The sequence below is a fragment of the Taudactylus pleione genome, unplaced genomic scaffold (assembly GCF_031769625.1).
Source record: "Taudactylus pleione unplaced genomic scaffold, aTauple2 ptg000242l, whole genome shotgun sequence".
NCBI classification, from domain to species: domain Eukaryota; kingdom Metazoa; phylum Chordata; class Amphibia; order Anura; family Myobatrachidae; genus Taudactylus; species Taudactylus pleione.
Window position 1 is genome coordinate 10,033,763 of NW_028284644.1, and position 18,409 is coordinate 10,052,171.

Consider the following 18,409-nt stretch of genomic DNA (forward strand, 5'->3'; position numbering starts at 1 on the left):
GGTGGGGTTGTCCCCTCAGGACTTTATACAGGATAGTTTGTGAGCTAACTGTTATAAAGAACTACCTCACCAGTCCAGTCTACCACAGGAGCCATCTTGGGTGTCCTCCTTGTCTCAGGTTATGACGCAGCTATTGGCACGTTTGGCTGCTCCCACGCTGCCTCCCATAATGGGATATACCCACAGCAGTTCCAGCCTGCTATGTTTGCCCCCCTATACATGCTTCCTGGATGGATGTTTATACCCACTGAAGTCAGATTATGGCTCAGTCAGCTGCTGCGATTCAACAAATGTTGCAGGGGAACAGACCGGTAGCCATTAAAGCACCTAAGCGGACAATATAATTTTGTCAGTCTGCCCAGCATGTAGATTCAGACGCATCATCGGAGGAGTCAGATGAAGCTCCGTGTTCTTCTCCAGGGTCTATCTCAGGAAAGGAGGACCATCCTTCTACAGTGGATGTCCCTTCTTTGATGAGGGTGGTTAAATCAATCCTAAATGTAGAGGATGATGAGCCAGCTCCTAGACCTAAGGCTCCAGTGTTTAAACATCAGAGGGTGGTAAAAGCTGAGTTTTCTAAGTCTGAGCAGCTCACTGAACTTGTTGGAGAAGCATGGAGTACTCTGGATAAAGGTTCCATGTTACAAAAATATTACAAAAAGATTAGCATCTTTGTATCCTTTCCCACCTACTGACTACCAAGATGGAAGTCCCTCCTACTGTGGATGCTCATGTGACACATTTAGGAGTGCTACGTTGCCTATACCATACGCGTCTTCTCTTAAAGGTACTAAAGGTAGAACTTGAAACATGTCTTAAATCAGTGTTTACATTGTCTGGAGCTGTTACTCGGCTGGCTATGGCTGCGGCCTGGGTATCCAAGGCTGTTGAAGAATGGACGAGGGCATTGGAAGATACTCTATCAAATGCTACCAGAGAACCGTTGACATATATCTCCCATATACGGGAAGCGGCCTCCTATTTGGGAGAAGCTGCAATAGATGCTGGACTCCTGGCTTCGAAAGCATTGGCAGCTTCGGTTGTTGCTCATAGAGCCCTTTGGTTAAGGTTCTGGAAAGCAGATGCGGGATCCAAGAAGGCTCTGGAATCACTACATTTTGAAGCAGAATTGGATATGATAGTGGCTACTCTAGCAGACTCAAAATCTGCAGGTCTGTCTTCAATAGCTATATTAAAGTCTAGGCAGTCCTCTTTTTGGTCCTTTCGCCCCAGTGAAGAGAAAAAAGACAGCCTTTCTCCAGACCATCTAGTTCTTGCAGGACCACCAAGCAGCAAACTAAGAGGTCCTGGCCGGTCAGACGTCCAGCTTCCAAGCCGGATGACAAACCCTCCAGCTGATGGGGCGGGCCTCCTCCTGGGGGGTCCCAGGGTGGCAGGCGGACTTCTTCATTTTGGGGACCACTGGCATCAAACAACAACAGACACCTTTGTCCGAGAAATGGTCTCTCAGGGATATGCCCTCACCTTCCGGAGGCATCCTTCCCAGAAGTTTTTTTGTACAACTCCCCCATCAGATGCTATCAATGCCTTGGCCCTCCAGGAGGTTATTTACTCCCTGCTGCTGGCAGGGGTGATAATCCTGGTTCCTGTGGTTCAACAAGGAAGGGGTTATTATTCCAATCTGTTTTTGGTTCAGAAACCAAATGGGTCTCATCGTTCTATTCTAAATCTGAAAAGTTTATCCATGTACCCAAATGCCGTATGGGGCTCTTCGGTCAATTATTTTGGCGATGGAACCTGGGGATTTTATGGCTTCCCTGGACATTCAGGATGCATATCTGCATGTGCCTATTACGCCATCCTGCCAACAATTTTTACGGTTTGCTGTCCTGCAACAACATTACAAATTTCAGGCACTGCCCTTTGGTCCACCAACGGCCCCTCGGGTCTTCACCAAAACAATGGCGGTTATGATGGCCTACTTCAGGCATCGGGGAGTGTATCCTTTCTATCAGCGATGCAGGTCCTGGGGCCAATAGTATCCACTTTCGACATGGTGGAATATGATCAGTTCCACTCCAGGCTCCTGCAACAATTGATTCTCTTCCGGTGACACAGGCAGTATCATCTAATACGGTCCCAGAGGATCCTTCTCCAGAGGTTCGGCTCTCTCTCGTGGTGGCTATAAAAGGCTCATTTGGACAAGGATTGCCCCTTTTGGATTCCAAACTGGGTGCTCCTCACCGCAGACGCCAGTCTTTGCGGATGAAGGGCAGTGACAGGTGGCAGGACAAATCAGGAAAGTCACCTGCCCATAAACATCCTGGAGCTTCGTGTAGTATACAATGCGCTCTTCCTGGCACAGGACCTACTCCAAGGCAGGCCGGTCCAGAACCAGTCCGACAATGCAACCACAGTAGCCAATCTCAATCATCAGGGAGGCACCCGAAGTTAGGCAGCCGTGAGGGACGTGGCAAACTCTGATCTGGGCAGAACGTCATCTTCTGGCTATCTCAGCAATATTCATCCCGGGAGTCCTCAACTGGGAAGCGGACTTCCTAAGTCGTCAGGACATACACGCCGGAGAGTGGTCTCTCCACCCGGGGTTTTTGCAACTCCTGGTGAAGAAATGGGGTCTACCAGACATAGACCTCATGGCCTCACGTCACAACCACAAGGTCCCCAGGTACGAGTCCAGAACCAGAGTTCCCTCAGCCACCTTCGTGAACATGCTAGCAGTGAGGTGGGACTTCAAGCTGGCATACCTCCCAAGGGTCCTCGGGAAATTCAAACAGGAAGGCGGCACAGTAATACTAGTAGCTCCTGCTTGGCCCAGGTGCCATTGGTTCACCGACATACGACACTAGACACTCTGTTTCCTCTTCCTCTATGGCCGGATCTGTTGATGCAGGGTCCCTGCCTGCATCTGGACTTACCTTGTCTGTCTTTGACAGCGTGACTCTGGAGTCTTCCATCTTAAGAGCTAAAGGTTTCTCCAGCTCTGTGATTCAGATGATGTTTAGGGCACGAAAGCCTTCCTTTGCCTGCATCTGTTACAGAGTTTGGCACTCCTTTGGTCAATAGTGTTCATACAGAAAGTATGACCCTAAGGTTTTTAGGGTTTCCTGGGTACTTGCTTTTCTCCACACTGGGTTAGACCTCGGTCTCTGCCTAGCCACCATGAGAGTACAGGTTTCTGCACTGTCAGTTTGGTTCCAGCGAAGTATCGCTTCTCTGCTGGATGTTAGAAAAAATTTTTCATGATCTGCAAGTTCAGCCATCCTTTGACCCATCGAGGGCATCGTGGGATTTGTCTTTGGTTCTCAAATGGCTACAGGCTCTCCCATTTGAAGTGGTTGACAGCGAAGATACTTTTTCTCCTCGCTATCTCCTCTGCCCGCAGAGTTTCTGCTTGGGCAGCACTCTCTTGTCGCTCCCCCTTTTGATTTTTCACCAGGATAGAGCTGTCCTCCATACACAGGCGGCTTACCTTCCTAAGGTAGTGTCTTGTTTTCATGTGAATGAAGAGACTGTAGTTCCAGCTTTCCAGTCTTCAGACCTTTCTGTAGACGTGATTCGTGCTCTCCGTATCTATGTGGATCGTACAAACTCTTTTAGGAAATCAGACGCTCTTTTTGTGCTGTATGGTTTATACAAACGAGGCTGGCTAGCTAACAAACAAGCTCTGGCTTGATGGCTGCCCATGATTATCTCTCAAGCTTACACGCAGGCTGATCTCTCTGTTCCAAACACGGCGACAGCACATTCTACTCGGTCTGTGGGATCATCGTGGGCATTTCAATGTGGTGCTGTTGCCGAACAATTGTGCAAGGCAACCATGTGGTCTTCTGTCCACACCTTTCTTGGGTTCTACGCCTTTGACTCTTTTGCCTCCCAGGATGCTTCCTTCGGGCTGCAGATATTCCTTTCTTGCTCAGGATCGTCCCCACCCTTAGGGGAACTGCTTTAGGATATCCCCATGGTATCCCTGTGGACTCCCTATGGACCCTGAAGAAAATAAAAGTTATGGTAGACTTACCTTTGTTAACTCTTTTTCTTCGAGGTCCAGAGGGTACGCAGCCTGACGCACCTGGCTGCATTGGGTAATTTTTCTTTCGGTCACCGAATCCCTTTTCTTTTGTGAGAGTGTTTCTGGTGTACATTGTCCTTCCTTCTCTTTCCTTCTCCTGCCTTGGGCTTGTTTACATAAAACTGAATGCCTGTGGCGAGGGACGGGGTATATGTGGAAGAGGACCTGGGAGCTGAAAGCTTAATGGTTTAGTGCCTGGATCACTCCAACCATATTTCCCCATGGTATCCCTGTGACCCCTATGGACCTCGAAGAAAAAGAGTTGCAGGAGAAAATGAAGAAGGAGCTGTTGCCATGTCACGTTCCGCTTCAGCTGACAGTGTTTTCACCAGCAGGTCTTTGTACCTCTGCAGACTTGTGTCCGCTGGAAAGAGAGACACCACGTAGGCTTCCAAAATGTAGTGATCTGGTTTCCACAGATTCACCACCCTCAAATCCTGGCAAAGCGAATAAAGGGCTTCACCCACAAGTCCCAAATTCTGTTATAGTATTGAGCACTGAATACATATATATACACTACACACACACTATCTATAAATACATACATACATACAATGATTGCACTGACACGAAAATTACAGTACACTGTATGAGTCCCAGGGACCCACAATTTGTAAAATTTGATGTCCTATTCACAGTTTCAGGGTCCCATCATAATGTAAAACAGTTTACCAGAAATAACGAAACAATAGTGTAACCAACATTTCTGTAAAACACAATGCTTATTCTTTATTTAATCAGTGAATATAATTGTATACAAACAAAAAGGAGCTTTCACCCTAAAGATGGTTGCAGTGTAGTTTAGGACACAAGGGGAGCAATAAATCATATACACAGACTGCATACATCAGGGTTGCAGGGCAGAGAACAATTAGAAATGAAGATTGGCTGGCCCAAGTTAAGACATTTACTATTCAATTTTTACTTATATCATCTGCCAAAGGCAAAATAGAAGAAATCTATGCACATACAGCCATCCTACTGCCACCAAAACTTGCTTTTCCTCTTTTCTTACACCAGAGATGTTTAAATAACGACACACTGAGGATGCTAAAATGATCACCAACATTGTTTTTTTAGTATTGTCCCTGATACACATTATGCCACATTATTGTGCCTCTTGATACATATTATGCAACATCGTAGTGCCCCAGATACACATTATGTCACATCCTAGTCCCCTGATACACATTGTGCCGCATCAAAGTACCCCCAATACAAATTACGCCACATTATAGATACACATTATATCACATCATGGTGTCCCAGATACACATTATGCCACAACGTAGTGCCCCTAACACACATAATGCCATATCATGGTGTCCCAGATACACATTATGCCACAATGTAGTGCCCCTAACACACATAAAGTCATATCATGGTGTCCCAGATACACATTATGCCTCATTGCAAAGTAGAAGTAATTTTATCAGGGGATTTCCAGTTTCAGCCCAAGTTAAAACCACCATCCACACACACAGCTGTTGTGGAACTACATATCACAGCTGTTCTGCAGGGCATCAGTCGGAGTACCAGCATGTGGCACACATCAGCCACTGACAGCGAAATGCGTGCCTGTGAGGAGAGTGGGTGTTGGGGGATACAAGTTTAAAAGCTTGCCGCAGTATGTGCACCTGAGGGTACTACACACCTCAAACTTTAAGTCCATGACAGATTTGAGATGTCCCCCTGGTCCTTGAAGTTGCTATTATACTGAGGTGAGCTGGCTGATGCTGCTTCTCCGTACCGGCGACAGTGAAACAGGCAGAGTGCCCAAGAACATTCACCACTTTGGAGCAGATGAGGAGTACAAAGGGGAGGGACAAAGCAGTCTTGCCTTGGCTGCTTCATAGAGTATGGGGAGTTCAATATTCTCCCATTCCAAATGAATATGGCAAGGATAGGCCACTATTGGTCCAAACAGGCTTACCCCCGCTCTGTGTTAGTGGAACCTATTATGGGTCATCCTGGCAGCACAGCACCATTCCTCACCAGTGACCTGGCGGGACAGGAGTCAGCTGACCCAAAGTGGGGCAACTCATCGGCGTCTGGATGAGGATCGACACATCCAGATCTTATCCTAAAGGACATGCTCATATTGAAAAAACAAGTTGCTAGCTGCCTATACCATGAAAAAGATGTACTATTGCACATAAGTGTGAAACCTGACATGAGTGTTTTGTGTGTGTATATATATATATATAATTACTGTAAGATATGGAAAACGGCAGTCCCAGTTCTGATTTAAACACCAAAGTGTTTATGTACATCATTTGAAATATATAGCATATAGGAGTGCCATTATCCATATCTTAAGCTGCATCCACTACAGGGTTGCCGACATTTTGGCTGCACCTTCCGGGAGAAGGCAGCCAGATCGACAATTCAAGGGGGCGTGGCCGGCATTTGTGGATGGAGCAGGGGCTCATCATTTTGGCCAAAATGACACGATTAGGCAAGAATCATGTCATCACCCCTCCTGTGGGGGATTCTCTTATTACCGTGGGGGGGCAGAGGAGTCTGCGGCTGCTGGGAGGCTTGCCTGCCTTACCGGGGGGCCGGAAGTGGCACTCGATTTTCGGAAGGCTCCCAGCCGAATCAGGAGGGTAGACAAGTATGATCCACTATATCCTGGCACTTGATAAACCATTAGATACTGGAGTGCCTATTTTATCCATATGTGTGTGTGTGTATAATATATATATATATATATATATATATATATGTATTCGTCTGCTACACCGGTACCCACCCCTACACCAGACACCAGCGTCCCCCGTGTGATGTGTGTGGCCACGAATATATAATATGTTTGTGTAAGGAGGGTGTCTGGCCACACCTCCCCAAGTTGACAATGCCCCCTCCCAGTACCAAGCCCCGGCAGTGCTGTTGATGGACATAATGACATGATCACTCCGTAATGCCCTCACACTGTCCACTTCTGCCACGCCACGATCCCTGTCTCACTGACCTGGTTGCCCCCTGTAGTCAGTAAGTATGCACTGACCTATCAGAAGGTTTTTTGGTAATGCATATTCCCACTCTCCTGCTGCAGGCTACTCTGCCTCTGCATCTCTACACAGGAAGCGCTCTCACTTTGCTAAGTTGCTGAGGGTGAATGTGCAGAGCTTCGGGTGGCTGGGGGCGGAGCTTTGCGCACCTGATTGCGCCCCTTCCCGGGATTTGCGCTGGGCTGAGGGAATCACAGCGCCCCCCTTCCCAGCGCGCAGTGCTGCTGCAAATAGTTTTGTTTTTTCTTTATTTTTTTCAGAAGGGGGCATGGCCATCCATGCAGTTAGGCCACGCAGGGCTGCCATCAGAAATTGTGGGGCCTGGTACTGACAAAATAGGCAGGGTCCAGCCTTGGTGGGGTGGGAGGGCAGATGTGGGAGGAGCCGTGGATAATGTGGGTGAAGCTACAGTGGAAGTGGGGCATAGTAAAAAAAAAACAAGGCAGGGAATGGTGGACTGTAGTGAGAGGTCACAGGGCAGGGAAGGCTTGAGCAAGGGGAATGCAGAGCAGGGAGGACTGCACTAACTTTGTAGTCATGTATATCAGCAAAGTGCGAAAAAAAATAAATGTAAAATTTTTAAATGTTTTTATATGAGCTGGTTACAAGAAATGTTCCTAAATATTTAGCTTGTTGTATTTAGTGAAATTGGCTTTTGTAATGTAGCTTTATATTCTTTATATTTTTGTTATTATTCATTTTCATATAGCCGTTGATTTTTTATTCCATATGTGGAACTGGGCATATTGACATATTTACATCCCCTGGAGTTGGCCTGGTTATCTGTCTATCTGGACAGAGTCTATGCTGATGACAGATAATCAGTTGTTGTCCTGTACTCAGCCCCTTAGGCTGTGTCTGATAGTACAGTATGTCTTTTATTTGGAGACTACGTGTCATCTACAACATTTTTGAATTCTTGAAATTTTCAAACCTCTGATAGATGTACTACTTACTTGCCTTATCCATATAGGTATTTTTAGATGTTATTCTGCTAATAAATCCATGCAATATTACCTGAGAGTCACAATGACACTCAAACATGTGCAATACTGTTGATATTGAAGTATTTTATGATGCAATTACTGTTTTCAAAATTGTTGCAATATTAAAATAACCTCCAGCTGCTGTGGAACTACACAGGCCAGCATGTCCTGCCATAGTTTTGCTATTAGGCCATGCTGGATGTATAGTTCCACAGTAGCTGGAGGTTTGCATACTCCTGCAGTAAGGACAGGAAAAAAAATACACATTTTTGCTCACTAAAAAATAAATAATATTTTGTGAATCATAGAAAAAAGACATTAAATCAAGTGAGCAAGATCTAGGCAATTTTACTTATATTTATCCTACAGTATTACCATTATTACAATTTTTTGTCTAGACAATGTGAAGATGGAGAAATGAGGGGAAATTACTAGAACTGGAATGAATAAGAAAATAACAATCTGCTGCTGTAAATATGACTTTGCAAACAAACCTATTTTAGAAACAACAATATACATGAGAATATACAGCGTTTAATGGCCTGATACGGCATGGATCGCAATTGCAACCGCGTACGCAGATCAGCCGATTGTTGCGTACTGCGTATGCGTATGCACTGCACGTGCGCAGCAAATGCACTGCGATTACGTACCCAGACAGGAAGCCATCGCAGACTGAGTGACAGGCCGTGAGCGTTGGGGGTGGTGACGGGGGAGTGGTTGGAGAAATGCAGGCGTGCCTGTCTGTTTGAACGCTGTTTGAATGCTGTTCCATGGGTGTGCATAAATTAGCCACTGAGATTGCCTACTCAATGCGAGACTTGCAATTTCTGAGACAGGTCAGACCTGCTGTAATTGCGCATGACGGGCTAATGTTCTCCGATGTTACCGTTGTATACGCAGCAGTGCCGTAAGTTCATCCCAGACGCCCGGAGGCAAGTTATCATTTCGTGCCCCCCCTATCCCCCATATTTACAGCCCTAAGTGGGTTGAATATATTGTGGGTGATGGAGGAGGTGCCCCTTCAGTGCTGGCGCCCGGCGGCAGGCACCTCCATTGTCTCCCATACTTCTGCCCCTGATACGCAGGACTGCCAGGTATTATGGATGTGAGTTAGCAGAAGGTCTCTATGCTGGCTGAGTGGTGGCAGGCATTAGCATATTTTCGCAGCTGCATTGTGTACGATTAAGTAGCTGCAATCACAATTGAGATCCGTGCTGAATCAGGCCCAATGTTCTTATAGTACTAGTGTATACTTGCTTAGTTACTCATATATAAGTAGGCATTCATCTCTGGCAATGAAAGAATTGGTTCATAACTTTATAACATTGTAAATTATAAAACCGTAACAATTACAAAATATAACATTTAAAATAATACCAGCTTTGAATGTGGGACACTGTTGTATCTTCAGTGTATCAGATGAATATGAAAAAGATGCATATCATTATTATAGCTAGAGAAAGGTCACAACATGCAGGTTAATGTAGCAATCCTTGATCATTATACGTAGATATAAATATCCAAAAGTCTTGGATTTAGAGGACTCTTTAGAGATTTGTAAAGTCATGCAGGCTGTATTTGAAGCGGTATGTAGTTTGAGCGGCTAATTTAGAAAATATTTTAATTGTACCTTAAGCAGTGTCGGACTGGGGCATAGGGGGCCCACCAGGCAATGCAATAGTAGGGCCCAAGCGTAAGGGGTGTGGCCAGCCACCAGAGGGGACGTAAAAAGGGGACAGGGGTGTGTCAGCACCACCCACTTTAATTGGCAGGAGGGCTAATCTTAGTGTAGTATCCATAGAAACAAATATAGCACCCAAGTTCATCCATGACCCTGCTTGACTCCTAGCGGTGGGGCCCTCCCCAACTGAATGGTGGCCCCATTATGTAGGCCAGTCAAGATTCAGACAATGGAGTCAACATCCTGATATTATTGGATACAGGTTTCCAAGTAACAATTATACAAGAAATTTAATTTACACACCATTGGAAGGAAAAATAAATCATGCCCCCACCACCCACTTGGGTAACCCGATGGCCAGTAACGTTTTGGAAATTAAATATCGGGGCTACTGGAAGGCGGACCTAAAAATAGGACAAGCTTTATTGCAGCAGCAGGGATCACAGCTTCACAGCTTTGAGAAATGAAAGTCTTCCACACATATAGTCATAATTGGTATGAATATTCTACAGGTTCAAGCCCTCCGTTTCATTCAATCCCAAAAAGGGTTTACCGATGGTAATGGAGTAGTGGGTAATGTCAGGGTAGCTGATAAAGTATGACAGTGATCTTACACCCAAACTCAAAAAACATTGGGGTAAGACTTGGATTGATCCACGAGGACAAAATGATGATGCTTTCATTGAAAAGAGTGAATTAACTCGTATAAAACAATTTGCGGTGACAAGGATACTAGTAACGGTAGAAAAAGGAAGAGTACCTGTCCACCTTCTCAATTCTCACAATTATCCAAGTAAGGTTGTAATCAATAAAGTCTACCGAGTCACGTTTCAAAATCCATGGTGGAATGAAGTGCACATAGGTGAACCGGATAACCTGGAAAAGGAAAAGATGGGAGTTGTGCAGCTGGTACGGAAAAGAATGATAAGACTTTCAGCTAACATCCTTCTGTTTTCGGACTAGTTAAGGGAGTGCAACACTATATTCCAACGGGGAGCCACTCTGCCCACCCGGGAGAGATATTGACTTATACACCCAACATTATATCAACCTGTCAAGAAAATGTTAGTGGAAATTAAAGCAACTGGGGTGATCAAGGATAGTCACAGCCCCTGGGCTGCTCTGCTGGTTTTGGTGAAAAAGAAGGATAGGACCTTTATGATTCTGTGTTGATCAATGGAAACTGAACCAGATAACTCACAAATATGCCTATCCGTTAACCAGGATAGAAATGGAATTGGCCACCCTCAAGTCAGTGACATATTTCTCCACTCTAGATTTAACAAGTGGATACTGGCAAATCATGATGGCACCTAAGGATATAGAAAAAAACAGTGTTTCCCAGCCCAATAGGACTGTTTGAATTTAACAGAATACTATTTGGATTATGCAATTCGCCAGCTACCTTTCAGCAGGTAATGGAACACTGTTTGGGCCAACAAAATTTCAATATGGTGTTATTATATCTAGATTATATCATTCTGTTCTCCAAAAACTATTCCGAACATCTTTAACATCTGGAAGAGCTATATGTTAAACTGGCGCAGTATGGATTTAAGCTAAGTCATCGAAATGTCACCTGCTCAAATCCAGTGTACATTAATTGGGTCACATTGTCAGTGCCAAGGGTGTGGAGCATGATCCCGAAAAGTCAGACCAGTAAAATATTGGCCCACTCGTGCAACCATTCGGGATGAGAGGCGATTTCTTGAGTTTGTAAGCTACTACAGATGATTTATAGCGGGGTTTGCGAAGATTGCTGCTTCTCTAAATTATTGAGAGGTGAATCTGGTAAGTCTGTGAATTGAATAACATGTCAAGAGGAAGCTCTTGAGAAATTGAAGGCCTGCCTAACAAAAGCTTCATTATTAGCTTACCCAGATTTAAAAAAAGAAAAAACCCTTTAATTCTATACTGATGCAAGTTCTTTAGGTCTAGTATTGTGGGTACACACCTGACAGATATATCTGTAGATGATGGTCGTTCATACACACTGAACAACCATCATCTATCCGACAGCCGCAGGTCCTGCTGGCCGGGGGGCGCTGCCGTTGCATGTGTATCGCCCGTACACACTCGCCGATGGACAGATATGTCTGCAGCACAGCCAATGCGATATGTCTGTGAACGACGTCGTTCACAGACATATCGTCTGTACACACTGGACGTCGGGCAGCAGATATAATGGCCAACCAATTGATTGCCAATTAATGTCAATCAGCATTAGCGTGATGGTACGGACCATAGTGAACCCAAGTACACATTTTTCTAGCAGACAGATAATAGTCACGAAAAAATATGTGCTGCTTCAGGCCTATCACAATCATTCTGGGCATTTCAGTGTCTAGTAAACAGAGACAACATTAAGGAAATAAGGTTTTCTGGGCAGGAATGCATTTGGATATTGAGCAATGGATAGAAGAATGCAGAACTTGCGCAGTAAAAAGAAATACTCAGCCAGGGCAAAAGGTGATACTCAACCCAGACATCATCCATTGGAAATTGTCGCTTTAGATCAGTGGTCAGGGAACAGGGATAAATTACCCCTCATGGGGTAAATATGAAATTCCTGGGGCTAATGGACGGACAGCCGGGCATGCATATGAATCATTCTATAATATAGAATGATTCATATGCATGCCCGGCTGTGCCGCAGGGAGGCTCTAAGCCGGACGCACGCTGATATGTTATTACCAGCGGGCGCCCGGCTCCTTCCCTGCAGTGCCGCGTTAGCCGAAGGCTGGAGTTCTCTTCTGAACTCCAGCTTCCGCCTCTCTCCATGCGCACTATGGGAGAGACGTCATGACGTCTCTCCCATAGATTCGAGGAGCAGCCGGGCGGACAGGACGGCGGCGGATGCTGGAGCGAGGATTAAGGCAAGTGGATTTTTTGGTACAAGCGGCACTACAGGGGCATTATATGGGGGCACTACTACAGGGGCATTATATGGGGCACTACTACAGTGGCATTATATGGGGGCACTACTACAGGGGCATAACTATGGGGGCACTACTACAGCGGCATTATACGGGGGCACTACTACAGGGGCATAACTATGGGGGCACTACTACACAGGCATTATATGGGGCACTACTACAGGGGCATTATATGGGGGCACTACTACAGGGGCATAACTATGGGGGCACTACTACAGCAGCATTATATCGGGGCACTACTACAGGGGCATAACTATGGGGGCACTACAAGGGCATTATATGGGGGCACTACTACAGGGGCATAACTATGGGGGCACTACTATATGATTTCCTTCCTTGCAAGTCAAGGGGGTATCATCAGCGTATCTAAATATATTTTGGGGTAAAAGGTAAAAAAGTTCCCTGACCCCTGCTTTAGATCATCTAAAGCTAGAAAGTCATGCAGGGTATCAATATGTCTTAATGATAATAAATCATACTAATTTCACTGTAGCTATACCAGTAAAAGATCGGATTGCCAAAACTACGGCTGATATGTACCTGAGGAACTTTGTATGACTCTACAGCTATCTGGAACAAGTTATTACTGAGCAAGGCCCTGCATTTGAATCTCAATTGCTCGGAGAACTCTGTAAGATATACAGTGCATCCGGAAAGTATTCACAACACTTTGCTTTTTCCACATTTTGTTATGTTACAGCCTTATTCCAAAATGAAATAAATTCATCTTTGTCCTCAAAATTCGACACACGGTACCCCATAATGACTACGTGTACAAAGTTTTTTTGAGATTTTCGCAAATTTAATTAAAAAAACCACTAAGAAATCACATGTACATAAGTATTCAAGGCCTTTGCCATTAAGCTCAAAATTGAGCTCAGGTGCATCCTGTTTCCACTGATCATCCATAAGATGTTCCTACAAAAAAGAAAAGAAATATGCCCGCACTCAGTTTTACCCATATCATACATGGTACCAGCAGCATGGCAATATTAATGCCATAAATGTATACAAAACAGATATATACTGCAAATTTTATGTGTGTGCAGCAAATAAAACAAATGGGATTTTGTCATGATTTGATCAAAACATTTAAGCCTGCAGCCCAGCATCAAGGGACCCCATTTTTCCCCACTACCCCACTAGCATATATGCCCAGCACATCATTACATTACAGTTAAATGTACTCACCTCCTAGATACAGAGGGACACATCTATACAGGGGCTGGCCGTGAGCCACACCCAACTAGGCCTTTTATAGCCTTAATTGAAAGCCGCCGTGATAGCACAAGGCAAAATTTTGAAACAAAACAGAAAAGTAATATTCCCGCGCTCGGTTTTACCCATATCATACATGGTACCAGCAGCATGGCAATATTAATGCCATAAATGTATACAAAATAGAAAAACTTTTGCTACCGGCGCCAACAATAATGTACTGCAAATTTATGTGTGTGTAGCAAATAAAACAAAGGGGATTTTGTCATGATTTGATCAAAACATTTAAGCCTGCATCCCAGCATCAAGGGACCCCATTTTTCTGCAGGTCCCTACACTGGCATATATGCCCAGCACATCATTACATTGCAGTTAAATGTACTCACCTCCTAGATACATCCCTTTGTTTGAGATGTTCCTACAGCTGGAGTCCACCTGTGGTAAGTTCAGTTGATTGTACATGATTTTGAAAGGCTTACACCTGTCTATATAAGGTCACACACTTGGCAGTGCATGTCAGAGCACAAACCAAGCATGAAGTCCAAGGAATTGTCTGTAGACCTCCGAGATTGGATTATCTCGAGGTACAAATCTGGGGAAGGGTACAGAATAAAATCGGCTGCTTTGAAGGTCCCAATGAGCACAGTGGCCTCCATCATCCGTAAATGGAAGAAGTTCGGAACCACTAGGACGCTTCTTAGAGTTGGCCGGCCGTCTAAACTGAGCGATCGGGGGAGAAGGGCCCTAGTCAGGGAGGTGACCAAGAGCCCGATGGTCACTCTGTCAGAGCTACAGCATTCCTCTGTGGAGAGAGGAGAACCTTCCAGAAAGACAACCATCTCTGCAGCAATTCACCAATCAGGCCTGTATGATAGAGTGGCCAGACGGAAGCCACTCCTTAGTAAAAGCTACATGGCAGCCCGTCTGGAGTTTGCCAAAATGCACCTGAGGGACTCACAGTCCATGAGAGACAAAGATTGTACTCTTTGGCGTGAATGCCAGGCGTTATGTTTGTAGGAAACCAGGCACCGACCCTCACCAGGCCAATACCATTCCTACAGTGAAGCATGGTGGTAGCAGCATCATGCTTGGGGATGTTTTTCAGCGGCAGGAACTGGGAGACTAGTCAGGATAGAGGGAAAGATGAATGCAGCAATGTACAGAGACATCCTGGATGAAAACCTGCTCCAGAGCACTCTTGACCTCAGTCTGGGGCGATGGTTCATCTTTCAGCAGGACAATGACCCTAAGCACACAGTTAATCTATTTTACTCGGTCAGTAATTATCCCACCTGTTTCTACAAATAGAAATCCTGAAAACAAGACTTGTTGTGGGCACTTGAGGACTGGAGTATAGAACCACTTGTTTATATTATCACAGAGAGAAATGGGATGCGGTCATAATACCGACAGTCGGGATGCCGGCGCTTAGAATGCCAGTGCTGGAATCCTGACACCGCATCCTGGCAGTAAGTACTGGGGTTAGGCACTAAGGGGTGTGTTAGGCACTAAGGGGGGAGGGTTAGGGTGCGGTGGGGGGAGGTTTGGTTTAGCAGCGGGGAGCGAGGGTTAGAATACTGACCGACAGATGGTGGTATGCTAACCCTGTTGGGATGCTGGCTTTGGGTTTCTGACCCATCCCATACCCAACCCAGATAGACAACCTCTAAGCTTGTAACACCAGATTTTTGACACCTTTTAGGTACTTTTACATTTAGTGTTATTAGGGGATTTTCTTTTTGGTTAATTCTTTAACATCAAATCACCTTAATACAGATTTGGGTCACCCACACAGAATGAATGCACTTGTCATATCCATAATCTGAATACTGGCTTTGTCCATCCACCCCTGACAGAGAGAGCAGTACCCCCAACCTTCTGCCAACAGACTAACCAGTGGTGTAGCCATTTATTGTTTTGGACTTAATCATGTTCAATCACTTCCCAATTGTCTGTATAGATACCAGGTTGGCTGTACCTATTACACAGCTATTTAACTTTCTCAAAGAATACTCCCAAAATATGGAAAACCATTATTCCATTGTCTAAATCTGGTCTAAACAGCTACCAATCTACTGTATATAGCAGATACCATTCTCCCAATATATATAAAAAGTTCTCAATCTGAGGACTTTAGTCAGATTTACTATGTTTCAGAGCTTGCACCTAAAATACATAGGCAAAGCCTGCAAATGTTTTCATTGACCCCAGCATATTTGCTTAGAAATTGTCCTAAATGTAACCCTCCATTGCTTACCTATTCCTTACAGCATCTCATTTCCTTCCCTTTTACTACTATCCCAGCGTCAGACCCCCTGTTCACAACTGTTCCCCAGCGCTTCTACACGTATTCCCTATAATTAGAGTTATCTATCTCTTTATTGGACTGTAATTGCTTTACATTACAGCAGAGCTATTCCAAATGTGGCCCTGCAACAGTTTTAGTATGCCCTAATAGGAAAACTGTGGCAAGGCATGCTGGGATGTGTAGTTCCACAACAGCCAGAGTGCTACATGTAGAATACCCCTGCATAACAGGAATACTGCACCATGTAAATTGTTGTAAAGTATTATTAATACCCCTTTTCCATTGCTTTGCCGAGTCGCACCCTGGATGATGTTCACTCGCCCATCCCGAGAGCGACCCGGCTGAGACCTCTGTCAGAGAGGCGGCCCGACCCGGCACTATTGCCAGGTCGATGATGCCATCGGCGTCCACTGATGAGATCATCTCCAAGCGCTGGCTCTTCCTATGCAGAGAACTATGCTTCACACTGCTTCATGAGCTGGGTTGAACTCGTGACAAGGGTTGAAATGCCGGGCAGGGCCGGATTAACAATGGGGCGGATGGAGCTACAGCTCCAGGCCTCCCATTGAAAATAGGCCCACAGAATGAATGCACTTGTCATATCCATAATCTGAATACTGGCTTTGTCCATCCACCCCTGACAGAGAAAGCAGTACCCCCAACCTTCTGCCAACAGACTAACCAGTGGTGTAGCCATTTATTGTTTTGGACTTAATCATGTTCAATCACTTCCCAATTGTCTGTATAGATTCCAGGTTGCACCAGGTTGCACAGGATACACTGACTGCAGTGCAGATAGGTAAAAAAAAATGTTTTTCTTTCACCACCGGCAGCCCAGCTGACTCACTTAGCGGCTCACTTATGTCCCAGCTCACTCACTTACCGGCTGCGCGAAGCTGAGCCCATTGTCACCCGCACCCCCTCCTCTCGGCTGCTCGATCTAAGCCCCGCCCACTGCTGCCTGCCGAAGCTCAGCCCAGCATGTAACAGTCCACAGGTCAGTGTAAAGTTTGGCCCCTGTGTATTATTTATGTATGTTTTGTGTGTATAAATATATATATTTATTTACATAGCTATATATATGAGTGTGTTAAATTAGGTGGATACAGGAGCATTATATAATATATACAGTCAGGTGCATAAATATTGTGAAGTCTTCTCTTGATTGTTGACTTTGACCTACCTCCTGGAGAGTGTTCTTGATTTGGCCAACTGTCCATGAAATAGCTTTTGAGTTGATAGTCCCATTACTTTTGGCCCCTTAAAAAGTGGGAGGCACATATAGAAACCGTCGTAATTCCTACACCGTTCACCTGATTTGGATGTAATTACCTTCAAATTATATCTGAAAGTCTGCAGTTAAAGCACATCTTGTTTGTTTCATTTCAAAGCCATTGTGGTGGTGAATAGAGGCCAAAATATGAAAATTCTGTCAATGTCCCAATATTTATGCACCTGACTGTATATATATATATATATATAGACATACATATACACACACAGTATGTGTGTGTATATGTATATATATGTATATATATATATATATATTTATATATATTAGTAGGCGCTTGTTCAATCCTAGGAAAGACAGAGGCGGCACTCCGGGACTTGAATGCACAAGGTATTTACTTGAAAATGACCTATGTTTCAAAGCCGACCCGGCTCTTTTATCAAGGTTTATACCTCGATAAAAAAGAGCCAGGTGGGCTCTGAAACGTGGGTCATTTTTAAGTAAATACTTGGCATTCAAGTCCCGGAGTGCCGCCTCTGTCTTTCCTAGGATTGAACAAGCACCTACTGTATGAATATTCCTTGGGAGGGCACCTGGGCACCCTGCATTTTCTACAGAAAGGCTATTCCAATACCCTCTTAATGGATGCCAGGACTAGGGCGATGGCAATATCTAGGGAAACCTTATTACGAAAATCCTTGGTGAAAGAAAAAAAGAACCCTATGATTTGGGTAAATCAATACTCTACAGCAAGCTCTAGCATCACCAAAGCGGCTAAGAACTTCTGGCCGTTAATTAACGATGAGAGTGACTTACCATTACTTAAGAATGCCACCCTAATCCCTTGCTTCAAACGAGGAAAAAATATTAAAGATTGGGTGATGAGAACTGACATCTCGAATTGGGATAAAAAGGAAAAGCAGCACTTTCTAACTAAAAAACCAGGCAACTATCGTTGTTTGGGATGCACAACTTGCAGTT